General features: G+C 39.9%; 1 non-coding gene across 1 annotated transcript; it reads left to right on the top strand.

Annotated features, from left to right (window-relative positions):
- Nucleotides 1-690: 690 nt before the first annotated feature.
- LOC111759126 (U6 spliceosomal RNA) lies at nt 691-797 on the top strand. The gene has a single exon (XR_002793212.1). It is a non-coding gene; the product is annotated as a U6 spliceosomal RNA (small nuclear RNA).
- The last annotated feature ends 16706 nt before the right edge of the window (nt 798-17503 follow it).

Genomic DNA, 17503 nt, shown 5'->3' with positions numbered 1-17503 from the left:
TAAAAAGACAGGCAATAAGCATGAAATGGATATGCATGAAGAATTAAGATTAAACAACCCAGGAAATTAAGTTTACAGAACAGAATATACATATTATGAATCCCAAAAGTGCAAAATCATTTCATTAAGAATAATGGGATGTGTGAGGAGGGGATAGAGAAACATAGATGACCTAATATGATAGTCTCATATTTTAAAAAGGTATTAAAATATACTGCCCAATGTGAAATTTAGGATTTAAAGACAATTTTACTTCACCCCCTGAATATAATCCAGAATGTATTTTCTTCACTTTTGAGACACCTTTTAGGAATTAATCTCTCTTGTTGTAAAGAAACAATCTGAGGTTCAGCAATTCCTTTCGTTTTTTTTCCTTCCACTGAGGGAAAAAAATGGTCCCTTTATATAGCTTTGTCTATACATTTGCCAAGAGAGGTGTGCAAACAGTACTTTCTAAAATGTATAATGCCAATTTCTGAATGGCAAAATTTGGGGTGACATTTCACTTTCTTCTGTGAAATTTTCTATCCTCCTTGAATTTTATACTTAGCATGAACCACATTCTCCAAGATAATAAAGATATTATTCTCCCCTAAAAAAATGCGAACCATCAAATTGATTTCAGCTCTCACACCCACTTTAGTTGGTTGCTAGTAGCTGCCAAGAGGGTCAAGTTAAGAAGTATTTTGAGTGCTCGCTTTGGCATCACATATACTAAAATTGGAATTGTACAGAGAAGATTAGCATGGCCCCTGTGCAAGGATGACATGCAAATTCGTGAAGTGTTTCATATTTTAAAAAAGAAAAAGAAAAAGAAGTATTTTGAGGCTACATCAGGGTCAGCCAGAAACAATGCTCTGGTTTATCAGCAAATCTGCCAAGAGCCCCAAGAAGGAGTGATGCCACACGGGTGGCATAGTCACCCATTCCAACAGGTTAACGAAAGTGAGAATGACATTTTGCATCTAACAATTAGAAAAATCAAATAAGGATGGATGCTTACAACGTTCACTTGATGAAAGGATAGATTTATATATGGCAAATACTTTATGTACAGCAATGGAGTACAATTTACGGCAATGGTAAGAAGAGGCAAATGGTAATTGTTTTATATGATTCTCTCTCTACTTATTGTATACTTGAAATTTCCATAATAAAATATTTTATAAACAAAAATTGGAATAGAATTAATGTAGAGGGCTCCGTCATTCTAAGAATAAGTAGTATTCATTCATAGATATGTAGACTACATGAGAAAAGTCCATGCATCTCTTTGAGAGATGCCTTTTCAAGAAAAGCTTAATTTTATGTTTATTATTTGTCAACATTTCCAATGTATTTAGATTATTTTTATCAAAAGATAAAATAATAAAAGATAAAGAATAATAATTGTTATTCAAGCAAGAAGAAAAAAATATTTAAAACTAGACCATGATGGTAACAAGATTTTTTTTTAATTATATTTCAAAGGGAAAAAAAGCCAAATAAGAGTCTATTTAAATGACTTTTTTTATTTCTACACCCTACAAATGCTTGCAGAGCTAAATGTGCAGCAGGTTCTGTGCTGGTTGTTGGTGTTATAAAGATGGAGGTGCCACGGCTGCCATCTAGGAAGAAAAACCTAGGACCTAAGAAAGAAAGATCAGTTGCGGAGGTGGAAGAAAATCCTGGAGAAGATGGGCACTTGGAAGTAGAGCAAGAGCAAGTTTCAAGTAGTGACTAGCCAAAAGCACAAAGCGGGAAGAAAATGGGGAGCTCCCTTAGGAGGCCAGCGGGTGCTTCAAGGGAGCACTAAGCACAATTCTTTGTTCTCCAGTATCTCCGATTGACTTGCAAAGAGGCTATTTTGAAACTAGACATTTTGTATTCACAGCCTCCAGCGTAAGGGACACTTAATAGCACAAGGGTGAAAGTAGGGGAAGCAGTTATCTCTAAATCCTCTAAAAATCTACAGCTACAAATTCAAATGAAAAAGACAGATTTGCTGAGAATTTCTGGCAGGGAAACCTGAAGCCAGGAAGGAAGGCTGGCTCAGTGGACAACACCAGCTGTAAGTGCGTTCCGGTGAATTTGCCTGGTCTGAATTTCCTGCTATCCAGGTTGAAAGGAGGTTTTAGGGCTGCCTGGCAACGCTCTGTTTATGCAACAGTCCCGAGGACTTGGAAGGAAGGAGAGAAAAAAAAGAACCTGTTTCAGAAGAGGCTGCCAGAGAGCAAGAGCTGCCCAAGTTGGGGAGCCCCAGCTTGGGAGCAGGCCTGCCAAGGCTGAGCCTGGCCATGTGATAGCCAGATTCCACAGGCTGCGTGCTGACATGGGAAACGGGCCTAGTGGGTCCCAGCTTTCCCCAGCTTCCCCTACTAATCACAACTGTCCTCTGCCTCTCCATTGTTTTCACAGCTGTTCAGCTGCCCCTGCACAGTGAGAAGAGAGTCAGGCAGACTCCACACCACGGAACAGTGAATAATACTCCTCCCCTGCCAAAGAGACGGTACGCAGAGAAGGGTTTTACGAGTGGAGTGGAAATGACAGGGAGAGGAGAAAGATACAAACTCATACCCTTTTATTGGCCGATCAAATGTGAGCTTTATTTTCACGAGAGGAGATATACTCAGAATTAAAATTGTGCTGTCATGCAAAATTTGTTGAGGATTATATTTTTCCAACTTGAGAACATAGTTACTTGCCTGTGAAAACAACATTGGAAATGGTACACATTTGCCCAGGCCAGACCACAGATCCTTACTCAACCCTCAATCTATTCATTGTTATACCCAATAACTTCAGAGGTGAGTACCTGGATCAGAGAGTAGAGAGGAGAAGAAATTTAATAAGAATAGTATAAAAGCATTAAGTAATTAACCTTTATACTCCATGCAATATATACACAATTTCATAAAATCCATACTCTATAATTATGAAATAGATGCAATTATCTCATTTTACATATGGAAACTAAGACTTGAAGCAATTAGTAACATGCCCAATATTATAGAACTAAAGAGCTGAGGCCATAATAGTAAAAAGGGCAATCTGCCTTCCAAATCAAGATTCCTAATCTCAATATTATATCACTCCCTTTTATACCCCTGTATTAGTTTTTTCCAACTGCTGTAACAAATGACTGCCAATTTAATTGCTTAAAACAATTTGAATGTATCTTTCCTTTCTGGAGGTCAGAAATCTGAAATCAGTTCCACTGGGCTACAGTCAAGGTGATGGCAGACCTGTGCTCCTTCTGGAGGCTCTAAGGAAGAATCTGCTCCTTTGCCTTTTCCAGCTTCTAGAAGTTGCCTACATTCCTTGGGTCATGGCCCCTTCCTTCATCTTCAAAGCCAGGAGCATAGTAGCTTCTTTCCGTCTGCTTCTGTCTTCAGATCTTCTCTCTCTCTTATAAAGACCCTTGTGATTACATTGGACCCACCCAGATAATCCAGTATAATCTACCCATTCAAAATCCTTAACCTGATCACACCTGCAAAGTTCCTTTTGCCAATGGATGGTAACACAGTCACACATTCTTGGGATTAGTGTATGGACATCTTTGGGGCCTTTACATACCCTATCACATTCCTTAATATGTATGCATAGTTTGACCAGTGCACTCATCACACTGTACTATGCATGTCTCTTCATGTTCTGCTCCTCACTGCAAGTGTTTTGAGGAGAGGGACCATGTCCTACTCATCTTTAAATCCTGAGTTTTTGAAGAACACATGATAGACTCTATTAATGTGTGTTGTCTGACAAATGAATGATGAATCAACATAATAAATAGATTTTAATGTGACAATAATTTATAAGATTTAACATACATGTCACCCTTAACGACAACAAAAATGAACAAGTTTGGACACATGCTGATTAGTAGTAACTACGTGAAATGCTCTTATGTTTCCGTTCCTGTAATTCATACTTTTTTAGGCCTTCTTTGCCCATGCTGTTTCTCTGTCTGGGATGTCCTTCTTGTATTTCTTAGTCTGATTAACTCCTGCTCATCTTTTCAGACTTAAATCAAGGGTCACTTCTCCCAGAAAAGCTTCTTCCATGCACACACTCACACACACACATACACACCACACACTAGTGTCTTAGAGGCTAGAACCAGCCTGCTAGAACTGATTATGTTAATTTTCACATTTTGTAACTCACTGATAGCTTGAAATCAACCATGCTGTGAGAGTATTTACACCACAGAAACTGACAAATGTCATTGTGTACTTCTGTACCAATAACATCCCCTACTTACCTCCACCACACTATTTTCCTATTCTTGTATAATATTTTATTTATTTGTCAATTATCCATACTTGTTAGGTGCCCACTGAAGGCAGAAATTCTCCATCTCTCTATTTCTAGCACACATATAACAAAGTTCTTGCTCGGTAAATTTTCAAAGGACAAACAATAATAATTGCAAATTCATAGGTAAAATTTAATTAGTAATTGCTAAATATCCACAATTAAGAATTTTCTTCTCAGGAAAATACAGATTAAAGATATTTTTTCTAATAACAGCTATTGCTTTTTCAAGACCTACTGACACCATCACATGCAATTGGAGGGGTGGGGCTGGGAGAACAGTTTAGGGATACATTAAAGTTGCTAAACAAATTATTTGACACTATCTTAGTCCTTCCAGTAAATTGTCTGGTTCAGCAATTTGTAGCCTGACCAGACAGCATCACTCAGACTCATTTCATGTAAACATTCAATCCCATGTAGGCATTATCATCTTCCACCCAGCATCCTCCATCCATAGCTGCTGTGAGCCATTGGGGAAGGAAATGAGTGTAGCCTGCCTATCTCTGCCCATTTGTTCTCAGGCTCTTGTACTTTTTCTTTCTCCTCCATGTCTTATGTACCAGCTGACAAGGCTATTCTCAGAAGGCTGTGAAGGGCAGGCTTACAAGTTCCAGTGACCTTTCTCCTTTCACTCACATTCCCTTTCTACTCATCTGAGACAGGTGAGCACCAGATGCTTCAGAAAGCATAGACATGGCCCCAGGCAGGTGATCCCTGAGGCATTCAGAGACATCTTTAGTCTGACTCCCAGACTATATTCTTCAATGCCTCCAGAAGTTTCTTACAAACCTGCAGACCACCAGTCTCCTTCCCCTCATCATCCCAAACTCTGTGGAAACAGGTAAGATTTTCCATTGGTCCTTGAGAACCCAAGGTAATGGGCTAAAATTCAAAAACAAGTTGATTTAACTCCAAGATCCGGATACTTTACTACTGCCCTCTTCCCCCATCTTAAACTTCCACCCCATGTTTTATTGACCCACCTCTGCCTTTCCTAAACCCCTCTGCCTACACCTTTTACTTGCTTTATATTATTAATTGTTTTTCTTAATATATGTAGCTGCCTGGAAGGCAAGCTCATTAGCATATGTTATTATTAAGGTTTTTATAAAAATTGTCACTGCCAAGAAACAAACCAGAGGTCACCAAATAACAAACAGGTGTAAGTTTTAAGGCATATTACAAGCTCCTACATGGCTTGTCCTGGTCTAGTTAAAGTGAGAAAGCTGGCCAGTTCATGGAGGTCCTCCTATCCCTGCCCCAATCAATGGGCTTGGCTTCTAGGAGTGTATATAAGTGACCCCCTCTCATCTCTCAGAATGACTCTGGTCTCCATGGAACAAAGAAATTGCCTTTGCCATAAACTTCTGCTGGTCATATCAATAAGGGGGCACTAGAATTTGCTGGGTTTCCAACTGAGATCCCACATCACCCCAACCCTGCAAGTCCATAATGATGATCACACCGTTATTAGAGCCTCCTACCCCTTTGCTGAGATACATAGCACACTTCCAGAATCTTTTTTCCCCATTCCAAGCTTAGAACTATACACCCATTTTCAGGTTTCTTTGACCAAGCCCCACCCTGACCCTGTAATGTATTTTGAGGTAGGGTCCCACCTCCTCAGTAAGAGGAATCCGTAGACAATCTTACCTCACCATCCAGACTGAAGAGCATTTCCAAAAGATATAGAAAAGCAAATGCTTATAATGTATTTTTTCCTCTCCCATCCTTAAGAAATTTTTGGACAAAATTTCCAAAAAAAAAAAAATCAATGAAAAGTAAAATACCTCATCTCAACTAATTTTATGCTAACCAAATCATCTGTGCCCAACCAGCAGTGCCAAGGTCATTTCATCTAGTTGGCACCTTAAGCTCTGGGCCTTAGACCAGCAAGTATTACAAAAAAAATAATGCCTATAGAATAAGAAAGAAAAACTTCAAAATCAAGATGAATAAATGTTTCATTATATATATATAATGAAACTGTGTCAGCTGCTAAACTGCAACTCAACTCATTTAACTACTCATAATTCTATGAAATAGGGGATGTAGATACATTTTGACACATTTGAAATGATCTGGAGTGGGGCCTCCAAAAGAAAAAATGCCTAAGTGTTGAAACATCCTGTTTAGTGCCATGGCCCAAGGAATGTCCCTGATCTAAATCTGATTTCATCTCCTCTTCAGGAGTATGAAAGAGAGGTGGGGCCAGCCTTCACCTCCACTAGCTATTTGCAGGGTATCCCCATCACTTTCCACACTGTGTCCCATCCTAGGCTACAGTGAGACCTCCTCCATCCTCTTTGCGCTGTGGGCTGATCTTTCTGTCTCTCTCTCTCCCAATCTCCTCTGGGCCCCCTATGCTCTGCAGGAATTCCAGGTGGAAGGCATTTCAAACCTCATTTATGTCATATGAGTAGCCTCAGCTTAGGCATCTCCAGAAAGGGGAACAGCCATCTCAAGGAGCTAACTGATGGGCAAATTCTGAGAGCCTATTACAAAAAATAATAATAGTACCTACATAATAAAATACTCACTATGTGCCAAACACCGTCCTAAAAATTTTCCAATCATATCATTAACCCTTTCCGAAACTCACAACAACCTCATGATTTGGGAATAATTATTATAAATGTTTATCAAATAAGAGAACTGCAGCCAGAGAGAGTAAAGATCCCATCCAAGGTCCCACAGGCAGAAAGTGACCGAAGTCCTAACTTTGCACAGGACCACTGTGTTAGCAGGCTGGGAGGAAGCCACAACAATGGAAACTGCGGCCTGGAACCAGCCCTCACAGGGAAGAGCTGACCACACTGGCCAGTCAGTATGTTTCACAAAAGCCAAGCACATTTCTGTCTTCTTTACACCACAGACTTACAGTCTCTTTGTCAGAACACCTCAGCATTTTGTCTCACACTCCTTGTCTCATGGCCATTGTATGAAGCCTGTTTTGTCCCTCTGCCTATGTGGTAGATGGAATTATGTACCCCCTCATTCCTGTGGATGTGAACCAATTTGCAAATATATTATCAGTTAACGTGTGAACCCGTTTGTGAAAGGATCTTCTAAGATCCTATTACGGTGTGGCTTAACTGAATCAGATTAGGACTTACCCATATTATCGGAGGCCTTATAAAAAGACACAGGAGGATGAAACCAAGGACATCATCATGTGATGGAGGATTTAGAAAATGACCTAAGGGCATATGGCTTATAAAACATGGGGCCAGATCTGGAGCCCAAGTTCATTCAAAAAGGGCTCATCTCCTCAGCCAGAGCTCCAGCCAAATCCTGGTGCACAGGGCCCTGATTCATCCTATGGTTGTTGATAAAAATAAATGATTCTGTAGTTGGTGGGATACTAAATTCCACTTTTATGATTTAAGAGTCACATATTTAAGTCTAAATCTGTGGCTAGAGGTTTAATTTTAATTGTCTGTCACTTATAAGCAAAAATGAACAAAAATAAAATGCTTACTGTGTGCAAGGAGGTGGACTAAGTGGTTTTTTGTTTTGTGTTTTTCCACCAAACTTTTCTGAGCTGGGGTTTTGAGGAAGGAGGAGAACACATATGCAAGTAATATCATATTATTTTTAGAACTATAATCTATGGAACAGATTGTATTTGTGATATTTTTTTGAAATAAGCCTATAGTAAGTTATACCCAAGGGACTAGTCACTGTGACTAACCTGTCAAAAATAACCAGGACGAGGAATTGGAGGCTCCTGTGTATTTATAGGCGGCTTTGCTTCAAAAAGGTAGCTCCAACCCCGGATCTCAAGACCTTTATTTGAACTCTTGGCTGTGGCGTAATTGACAGAGAGAATTAAAGGGGATATGAAGACCTGGGACTGAACTTTTTCAATAGTCTCAGCTCGGCTCACATTGCTCACGATATTAGAGGCTGCCGTGATGATATTAAATGATGCCGCACTGACAGAGATTAACAGAGTATGCAATTAGATTTAAATGCTGTAATTGGAACATGCTGTTAAGTGCCTACCATCAGTCCTGGGTCTCCCCTTATGACAAACAAGTCTCTTCTTGGGTTGCTCTGTAAATTTAACACTGTCCTCCCCGGTCACAAATCCTCCACCTCTGAGGCAGAGTCTGTGGACAGACCTGACGTGATCATGAAATGGTCATGTATCATGCTGCACATTTCTATAATATTTTATACTTCCAACCTGCCTTCAAGTTCAGTTATATCTTTTAAGAGGGAGGGAAGGCAGCTACTGCAATGGGATGCCACCGAGGATCAATACAGATGAAAAGAGTTGCCTACTAAACTACACTGTGGAGGAATCAGGAATCTAAAGCAGGTCCAAATTCCATGTGCTTGTCATCATGCCATGTTGCCTTCATATGTTGTGATTTGAAAATAAATTTTGCCTGGTGAACAAAACATGCTCAGGAGGAGGACCTCCTCTGCCCATAACAGGACAAGCTACTGTATTTTGATAACTTTCATACTCATCCCCATAGGCCTCCAACAATAATATTACTTGTATTAATCACTGACATTGCCACAGAATGAGGTCAATTACCATGTGCTTTTTGAATGCCTATTATGTGTCAATACACTGAGAAGCATCATGTAAGAAATATAAAATTGATGATTTCTGCCCAGGTACAAAGTATAAAAATAAAATAATAGAATTTCTCAAGACAAAATATTTTCTAGAACAGGTGCACCCTCATTGTTCTTCTTGTTCTGTGTTTACTGGTTATTATTATTTCTTTTTCCATGTTAACTTCTAAAAATTCTATTGGTATTTTTATTGGAATTTTATTCAATGTATAAAATGAATGTAGGGAAAATTATATCTTCATAGGCTGAGTCTTCCTCTCCAAGGTCCTAGTATAAGCCTTTCAAATCGTTCAACTCTTCTTTTGTAAAATTTAAGAAGTGTATGTGTATTTTATATACACAGATAAATAGGTGGGTGTTTGTGTGAGTGCATTTATACATCTACAATATATATTATGTATTATATATATATATTACTTGTATGTACATAAAACATATGAGATGTTACATTAACCAATTGCCTTTCATTACCTCTGGAGAATGATCACATAAATTTCCTCCATAGATCTATTAATGTGAGAATTTTATTAATAGATGTCTTTATATTGATTCATCTTTAAATTCCTGGAATAGCTTCCCCTCCTCATGATGCAACATTCTTTTATTATGTTTCTGGATTCTGCTAGATAATATTTTATATGGAATTTTTGAATCTTAATAACAATTTTTTTTAAGTGTGAAAACATTGACGAGATGATCTGTGAGATCCCTTTAAGGTACAACATTCATTGAGCTAAATCCAAGAAACAGTGTGAGAGCAATTAAGCCCCACACAGTTTGGTACTTTTTTTTTTTTTTTTTTTTTTTTTAAAGATTTATTTATTTATTTAATTTCGCCCCCCTCCCCTGGTTGTCTGTTCTTGGTGTCTATTTGCTGCGTCTTGTTTCTTTGTCCGCTTCTGTTGTCGTCAGCGGCACGGGAAGTGTGGGCGGCGCCTTTCCTGGGCAGGCTGCACTTTCTTTTCACGCTGGGCGGCTTTCCTCACGGGCGCACTCCTTGCGCGTGGGGGCTCCCCCACGCGGGGGACACCCTTGCGTGGCATGGCACTCCTTGCGCGCATCAGCACTGCGCATGGGCCAGCTCCACACGGGTCAAGGAGGCCCGGGGTTTGAACCGCGGACCTCCCATATGGTAGACGGACGCCCTAACCACTGGGCCAAAGTCCGTTTCCCCACAGTTTGGTACTTACTGTTAACAGCAAAAAGGAATTCTAACTCTTTTCCATTCTCTGTGCTTACTCCAGAGTCCATCACAAAACAGGTGCTTGTTAAAATATCTATTTTATGCTTGTTAAATATATAAATGAACAAATCTTTACTGGACCTTAGCAGGCACATGACATAGTGCAACAATTACTTAGAGGATCCCAAGGACTTGTGAGATGGACCAGAAAGAACAGGAAATTTGGAGTCAAGTACATTAGACTCCAGTCCCAGCTGTGCTCCCCTGGAGATGAGAGGCCCTAGACCTGACACTTAACTCTCTGAGCCCTGGTTTCCTTATCTCTAAAATGGAGAGAGTACTACAGAACATGCAGTGTTCTGGTGAGCATTAAAAAAAATACTCTTTGTAATTAATAATTTTGCTGGGTATACAGCAGATTTTTTAATTGCTTCCCTTCCCAACTCCTTCTTCCTCCTCCATTAAGAACATATACTCTCATATAAGGGATAAAAAAGAACTCACACACACACACAAAACACACACACAACCACAGAAACAACAACAAAAAAGCAGCCTAGGACAGTGGAAGGAACAAGGAGTTAGAAACCAGACAGAAATGGGTTCTAACTACAGATTTGTCACTGTGCAAATGTGTGAACATGGGCATGTTACCCAAATCACTTTATCTTTGTTTCCTCATCTGTCAAATGGAAATGAAAATACATACTATTTAATACAGTTGGTTTGCAGCCTGACAATGCATCCGAAATACATTGTGCAAAGCAGCAGTGGTACCCCAGTGTCCTTGATCCTTCCTGAGAGCGGCACAGCTGACAGCTAATGTATGGATTTACCCACTGCTGCCAAGAGTTCTCCTCTTCAGTCAGATCTCATCCTACAGCGTGGAGAATTCCAACTGCTTGCTCATGAGAAGTGACAACAGGAAGCCCTTCCTTCTCTGTTTACTTGCTTGACCTCCAATCATCCTGGTCATATGGACCCCTCATTATATTACTTAATCATATGCTGTCATATATGGTTACTCAACTGTTGGCGTGTTATACTCCAATCCCAAACACACCCAGCTCACATTGTTCTTTTGTCTCTCAAAACATCTCTCATTGAAAATCATCCCTCACTTCTCAAAGTCAGCAAGCAATTAAAATTTTAAATCATATAATCTTAGGGTTGAAAGGCTACTGAAAGGTTTGATATGTGAGTCCTATCTACTAAAGTTGATTAACCTGTTTGAAAATTTCCACTGGAAGATTCTTCTCCTCTTGACAGCCCATCCCGTTAGAATGTTCCCTCCCATTCCAGAGTCTTGGCATGGTTCTCCTTTATCCCTGGAATACTCCCTCCCTTTACCTTTTTTAGGCCTACTCATATCACTCTTAAAAATCTCAGGTCATTTGCTTCTTTCTCTGGGGAGCCTTCTCTCACTGCCCAATATACCATTATAGCTCCCTGCACTCTTCCTTTATTGCACTTATCACAGTTAGTAAACATTAAAATTTGTGTTGAAAAATCAACATCTTTCTCACCTACTTTACTATAAACTCCATGAGACCAAAAGCATGTCTATTTTTGCTCATGATATTATCACCAGCACCTGACCTTGCCCCTGGCCCACACTTGGCTTTTCATATTTATTGAATTAATTCATTGATGAGTTAAACAACTGCTAAGTGGTTTCCCAATAAGGCTATATTTTTACATTCCCTAAGTCACTGGATCCTAACCACAGCTCAGTCAGGGGGTGAGTTTCAATCCTTCTCCTCCAAGTATCTTACCTCAACTGGCAGGCAGCTTACCACCTGAGACTCTCCCATGTGTGTTCACTACAAGGGAAAAATCTATCTTTCCCTTTTTCTTCCAGGCAAGCTGTCCACCCTATGCCACTCCCACCTGCTCCCAGGTGTACACTCTAGACACACACATATACACACATACTGATAGTTTCCTCAGCAAACACCAGGCTTTACATGTGGTTTGTGTTTCATGCAAACACTTTCTTTACATAAGTAGAATGTGCACTAGACAGCAATAAATACTAGAGTTCTGTGCAAATGAGATCCATTCCTCATTTCTCACTTGCTCTATATCATTGGGAGCTCCCTCTTCAGATTGTGACTCCCAGGAAAACTACTGAAGAAGATTAGAAGGCAAGAAAATTGGAGAAGTCAGGGCATCCCCCTACCCTTTTCTATGCTCATAGAGCTACATCTTTTTCATGGCTCCTGCTCCCATCTGACAGGCCTGCCATGGTAGCAACATCTGCTGGTGACCTCTATCCCTAGGTTCCAGGAATACTCTCCTCTCTTGATGCCTCAAGACTAGAGGGGTGAGGGACGTCCTGCTGTTGCAGATCTTTGGGTTGCCTTGCCACCCCTTGCTGGTTTCTTATCTTTTCATCACCTAATAACCAATTCCCTCTATTAAATTTCTTCAGAGTGGTTTTGGTTTCTCCTAGTTGGCCTGATACAAGTAAAGATGACAATAGAAGGCTAAAGTATCTATTAAATCTTGCCACATCACTTTGTACTATTTGGGCACCTTTCATTCTCATCTTAGGCTGCAAGTGCCAAGGGTTAGCCATTTTCTGCATTACCACACCAGCACCCAAAGCACCTATTATTTATTAAAACTTCTATGAGTATTTCTGAATAAATGAAAAAATGAATAAATGAATTGAACCTTGGGTGAGAGTTGTAATATCTTACAATTAAAAGCTTCTATGTATATAATAAAGTTGTTATACATTAATTAGAATCAGTCAATAAGCACCTTCCTCAATAATATACAAATCTGGAAGTAATATAATTAATGCAAAATTACATAAGCAATCAAGGTGTGCTTACTTTTCTATCAATCAAGGCATAATTGCTTAGCTTCAGGAAAGCTCAAGGGGGCTTTGTATAGCCTTTAGTGGGCCTTGCATATCATTTGACAGCTCAGGCATTAGCAGAGCATTGTTGAAAGCACTAGACAATCAACACTGCTTAAACATCAGGCATGAAAGAAAGGTATGTTCTATTTCAGACACTTTTATAATTTCCCTAACAGAATTTCTTGAAGAGATAACCAGATCTACTATTTGGATGCAATTCCACCCCCACCCACCATACACATCCACACATACAAAATTCCAACAGGTTTAGATATATAAGATAAATTAGATAGATTGATGATGAATAGGTAGATTAGATAGGTAGATACTAGATGATGATAGATGATACATGATGATAGACAGATATAGATGATTAGATATGTATATGATATAGATGATTATATTATATAGATCAATAGATAATAGAAATAGATTGATGATAGATATATAGATGATAGACATAGATATGATAGAAAAAGAGAGAAATATGATAGGGAGGAAGAGAGAGAAATTAAATATTGGGCTCACCTACAAAAGCAGAACTGAGAGAAGGACTTGTGTGAAAGTAATTTAATTAGTAGGCAATCTGAGGAAACTGGAGTGAAATTCAGGAGTAGTAAGGGAGAATGGAATAAGTAAGATGCATATTTGCAATTCCATCATCCTCTCCCTGTTTTATGTTTTCTTGTCTACTTGCCATCATTTATTCACTCATTCAACAAACATTTACTCATGTTTTTGTTGTTGAACAAACATCTATTAAATGCCAAGCACTTAAGATACAGGAGAACAAATTTCGGGCCCTTATGATTGGAACTTAGCTCCTGTATCCTCCTTATGATTCTGGAAGCTGTGTTGTCAAGGCCCAAATAAGCAGTACGCCTCTTATATCAGACCTGACAGGATTATATTAGACTCCAGAGGTCCACAATACTCCCATACTCCATCCACAGCCTAATTTCGTGGTTCCCCTTCCAGATTTTTTTGGCATCTAATGTATTCAGATTTATTCAGCATTATTTTTCTAGGATATTCTGTAATGTCATTAAAGAGATTTAATAATTTATCAGCATAAATTATATATATTATATATAATATATTATATATATATTGCATGTATATAAATTATATATATATGCTTCCCACAATGATAAATTTTAGCAGCATCAAGCAGCAACAGGAAGTCTCTTCCATTTTCACTTTTTGGTATTGTGTCTGTGTGTTAAGGATCTCACCTGTAGACCAAATCTCCAACCAGAAATAATTACTCCAAAGTGGGCAGGGAGAGAAGGTAATATAATGTAAGTCATTTCTGATATTGCTAAAAACAGTAAAGAATGCATTGCAACTCTCAGAAAAGGACGCTGGAGTAAGATGCTAAATCAAGACAGGAAGGACCCTGAGTGTCCCACCTTGGCCCAACCCATGTTTTAAAGATGAAATCAGGTGGTTAGTGTAGATTTTAGAAAGAGCCTGGATTTGAGGTCATGCCAATCTGAGTCCAAATTCCTACTCACACACTAACTCCCTATGTGACCTTGACCACATTACTTGACCTCTCTTAGCTAAGGTTCTTCATCAATAAAAAAGAACTACCACCCAACTCATAGACTTGCTGTAACAATGACATGAGGGAAACGGACTTTGGCCCAGTGGTTAGGGCGTCCGTCTACCATATGGGAGGTCCGCGGTTCAAACCCCGGGCCTCCTTGACCCGTGTGGAGCTGGCCATGCGCAGTGCTGATGCGCGCAAGGAGTGCCCTGCCACACAAGGGTGTCCCCCGCGTGCGGGAGCGCCATGCGCAAGGAGTGCGCCCGTGAGGAAAGCCGCCCAGCGTAAAAAGAAAGTGCAGCCTGCCCAGGAATGGCACCGCCCACACTTCCCGTGCCGCTGACGACAACAGAAGCGGACAAAGAAACAAGACGCAGCAAATAGACACCAAGAACAGACAACCAGGGGAGGGGGGGAAATTAAATAAATAAATAAATCTTTAAAAAAAAAAAGAAAATGACATGAGCTAACTTATGGAAAGGATTGCAGGCACAGATGTAGGACACTATATATCCTGCCATAACTCACTGAATGGCCTGAAAGAGTGTGTAAACTACAATGTAAACTATAATCCATGCAGTGTAGCAGTGCTACAAAATGTATTCATCAAATGCAATGAATGTGCCACTCTGATGAAGGAGGTTGTTGATGTGAGAGGAGTGAGGGTAGTGGAGAGTGGGTATATATGGGAACCTCTTATATTTTTAATTGTAACTTTTTATCTGATCTATGTATCTTTAAATATATATATAAGTTCATTAGAAGAAAAGAAAACCAAGTTCATCACAAACAAACAAACAAAAAAAAAATGGTCTTCTATATAGCAACCAGAAGGAGCCTCTGAAAATGTGAGTTGGTTCATATTAATCATTTGCTCAAAATTCTCTAAAGGCTTCCTACTTCCCTCAGAGTGATAGCCAAAATCCTTACATTAGGCTAATGGCCCTATTCATTCTGCAACCCTTCACCTGTCTGGCCTCATCTCCTTCAAACAATTCCCAGACTTGAAACCATTTTACAGGTCCCAAACCCCTAAATTAAGGGAAGGTTGGGTCTCCTTAAGGAAGGAACATACTATACTGTCAAAAAAATGTATACTTTTCATCTTTCTTAATCTGTCCCCAAAAGGACCTATAGAATTTTACTGGGATAACAGTACATTGGAGAAAAGGAAATAATCAGGATTTGGGGTATCACTGGGAACTAATTCTGAACTGACACTAATTCCAGGGGATGCCCAAACTTCATTATGCTCATCAATCAGAGTAGGGCCATATGGGGGTCAAGTGACCAATAGAGTTATAGCTCAGGTCTGTCTCACAGTGGGTTCAATGGGTCCTCCAACCCATCCTGTGATTAACTCACCTGATCTAGAACGTATAATTGAAATAGACATATTCAGCACCTGGAAGAATCCCCATATCGATTGCCTGACCTGTGGAGAGAGGTCTATTATGATAAGAAAGACTAGGGGGCTTCAGGCAGAATTGATGGCAGAATGGTATTTGAGCTATATATTACCAGAAATTGAGTAATTGCAATTATGTTGATGGCTCTGAGATCTTTAAAAAACTTAATATCCTCCTTGATTTGGTTTGTATATTGGCAAGACAGGAATGTTACAAGGGCTAGTGAAGTGTATGACAAGGCCTTTGGATATAAGGCATTCACTATAGGGTTGAATCCTTATTTTGCTTCTGAATCCTTACTTTGCTTCAAGGGATGATGAGAAGGTTTGGTGTAGTGGTTAGCCCAATGTGCCAGGTAGTGATGTTGTGGTTGGAACAGTGAGAAGTAGACTCAAAGCAGCAATCAGAAGAGTCTGGTTTGCATAGACATGTGGCATTGGCTAATTGTACCTAAAAATAAAATAGAAATTCCTACTTAATCTGTATAAGCAGAAGAGTTCTAGAGCAAGTGAACAAAACTTTAACTTGAATAACAGAAACAGAGAGTCAGGACCCAGAATTGAGATAGTTTATGGACCCAGAGCCCTTGAATGAGGTGAAGGCCAAGTTCCCTAGGAGAAGGATTCTATTACACTGCCAAAATTTTATACTGTTAATCTTCCTCCAAGATTTTCCCAAAGAGACCTACATCTTTTACCAGGGTAACAATGCATTGGGGAAAAGGAAATGGCCAGGCATTTGGGGGATTATTAGACACTGCTCAGAAGTGACATTAAATCCAGGAGACCCACAGGTTCTAAGGCCATGGCAGATGGAGTTCAGAGCCATGTCAGTTGGCCCTACTTTGGAGTTTGTGTTTCTGCATGATGGAGATGGACTCAGACGTAATCTTTGTTCATAAGCCTCTCCTGTTACTTTTACTGGAACTGTAGTTGGTGCTGGGGTTCAATGTATACCCAGGGGACCTGAATCTCTGGACTGACCATGTGATAGCCAGGCCCTGGGCCTCAACAGATTTGCAACTCCTACACTCTGGTTTATTGGATTTACCCCACTCTGCTAACATGGAGGTGAAGAAGGTCAACCACCACATCAGGGAGCCAGGAGTGCCTATGACTGCAAGCAGGAGAATTGCATCCAGCATCCATGTGGAATATAAGCCCCCTCTTGATATGGATGTGGAGTGGACACAACTATTCCAGGGTCCACAGGATGGAGGAACAGAGTATGGATTAGAGTGGACTTACTGATAATCTATTCATGAACTATTGTGATTAGTAATTGAAGAAAATGTGGCATTGGTGAGGAGAAAGTGGCGGTGGCTGCTGGGGGTAGGGAATGGGAGGAAGAGATGAGATGTGGAGGCATTTTCGGGACTTGGAGTTGTCCTGGGTGATGTTGTAGGAACAGTTACCACATATTGTATGTCCTCCCATGGCCCACTGGGTGGAACATGGTAGAGTGTGGACTATGATGTGGACCATTGACCATGAGGTGCAGCAGTGCTCCCAGATGTATTCACCAAATGCAATGAATGTCTCATGATGATGGAGGAGATTGTTGTTATGGGGAGAGGAGTGGGGTGAGGG

Source organism: Dasypus novemcinctus, chromosome 9, assembly GCF_030445035.2.
Source record: "Dasypus novemcinctus isolate mDasNov1 chromosome 9, mDasNov1.1.hap2, whole genome shotgun sequence".
Classification (NCBI taxonomy): Eukaryota; Metazoa; Chordata; class Mammalia; order Cingulata; family Dasypodidae; genus Dasypus; species Dasypus novemcinctus.
Note: the sequence above shows the minus strand (reverse complement) of the source record. Positions and strands in the feature narration are given on the sequence as shown.